We start from the raw sequence: 1,913 nt of genomic DNA, 5'->3' as shown, positions 1-1,913 counted from the left end.
GTCTCATAGCAAGCAATCACTCTCTGAATTTCAGTTGCCTCTCTTTCCGACGCTCTGGAAAATATGATGGTATCGTCGGCAAAGAAAAGGTGAGAAATCACCGGAGCATTCCTGGCTACCTGTAAACCATGGAGTCTCTTTTCTTGGACTGAATTCTCTAATAGACCTGAGAAAGCTTCCGCACACATAATGAAAAGAAATGGAGATAAAGGATCCCCCTGCCTTAACCCACGACTCGGCTCAAATTTACTTTGAGGAACACCATTCAGCATAACAGAGAACGAAACTGATGACACACACTTCATAACTAGCTGTCGGAACCGATCTGGAAAACCCATTTTGCACATGACTGCATCTAAGAAGCTCCACTCAACTCTATCATAATATAGTCAACTCCAGAGTTAAGTTTTGGTTTATGTTTTTTTTTTAAATATTAACGAAATATTTATAATATAGATCCGACGAGCTCGAGAGTCTCGGGATCAGAACGTCAGCAAAACTAAAATCCATAAAGGAGTTATATTTTTGGAAAAAGCGGTTGACTGTGAGTTTGCATTTTACTTTTGAATATTAATGCAACGTTGTTTAATTTTTCTGAATATTTATTTAAAATCGCACTGCATTCGATATTTAAAACCGATATAGATCCGATGGAACATGCTTTCCTATTGAGCGGCAATAGGACTGTGTGCGCACCAGTAGCGATCATAGTAAAAGTAAGTGATGATTATTTATATGTCTAAGGCAACGGTACATAGCTCACGGCCTAGACTTAACGGGAAAATCTGAGGCGACGGTACATAGTTCACGGCCCAGACCCCGATACAGATCTGAGGCGACGGTACAAGGCTCACGGCCCAGATACTGTAAAATAATAAGTGAAAGTCTGTGACGACGGTACAAAGTTCACGGTCCAGACTTCTTTGGATTTTGATTGAGGTTTATGGGAATATTTATTTATTGAGGTTTAGGGTTTCATTCGGATATTGTATCTGGCTGCATTGCATAAATTATTTACCATGCGATTTATTTTATTTAATGTTCATTAGTAATTGTGCGAACTCACTCAGTTTTTACTGATCCGTCGTTTTTCATCCATTTCAGGTAAATAGTATTTTGGCGTGATCAGACTTCCATTCCTTCTTCCGGAAGTTGGTATTTTATAATGTAAAGAAAACGCTATTTACTTCTAGAGCCGCAGTAGTCTAGTAGTTTAGTAGTCTGGTTTTACTGTACAAACTCTGATCTTGTAAATACTACTGTTTGTATATTATTTACGGTTACTGTGTAGTAGTTGTTTAACTAAATGGTTTATCGGATATCATTGATACTGTGTTTGTGTATCATGATGTCATTATGTTTGTTACAGGATGGTTTGTGATACTTGTTACAGGTGGCGTTGCTATGTTTTCAGATGTTATATTGCCAGTTTTTCTGAAAACAGTATTATAACTCATATAATATTTTTTTAAACGCGAAAAATTTATAGTGAAATTTAGGCTTGCTACGGGTTTCAGAGCTACCACTCCCATTCCCTAGCGCCGGTCTCGGCCCGAGATTTCGGGTCGTGACAATTATATATTCAATATATATATTATATCTTTATCATATAATAAATGTATTTTTGCAATAAAATATATGTTATATTTGTTTTAGTTAAATTTTTGGTTAATATTTTTTTTTAATTTTTTATTTTCTTATAATACTATCTCCTGAGATATTTTATTGTTAAATTAAATTTTTTAGTAATTAAATTTTAATTTTATTTTCAATATTTTTTTAAATCATCTTAAACCAAAACCTGAACCGTCCGGTTCCGAACCGTCATGGAACCGTCTCTTAGGCAGTTCAAGGCCGGTTCCACTTTTTCTTGAACCGCGACTCGGCGGTTCCAAACTGGAACCGCCAGATTA

General features: G+C 36.0%; 1 long non-coding RNA gene across 1 annotated transcript; it reads left to right on the top strand.

The window, feature by feature from the left end:
• The first annotated feature begins 443 nt into the window (after nucleotides 1-443).
• Nucleotides 444-1,343, top strand: LOC126665369 (uncharacterized). Its single transcript, XR_007637594.2, has 2 exons — nucleotides 444-544; nucleotides 1,105-1,343. It is a non-coding gene; the product is annotated as an uncharacterized LOC126665369 (long non-coding RNA).
• The last annotated feature ends 570 nt before the right edge of the window (nucleotides 1,344-1,913 follow it).

This window comes from Mercurialis annua, linkage group LG1-X (genome assembly GCF_937616625.2).
Source record: "Mercurialis annua linkage group LG1-X, ddMerAnnu1.2, whole genome shotgun sequence".
Taxonomy (NCBI): domain Eukaryota; kingdom Viridiplantae; phylum Streptophyta; class Magnoliopsida; order Malpighiales; family Euphorbiaceae; genus Mercurialis; species Mercurialis annua.
This window is presented reverse-complemented; position numbering and strand designations above follow the sequence as displayed.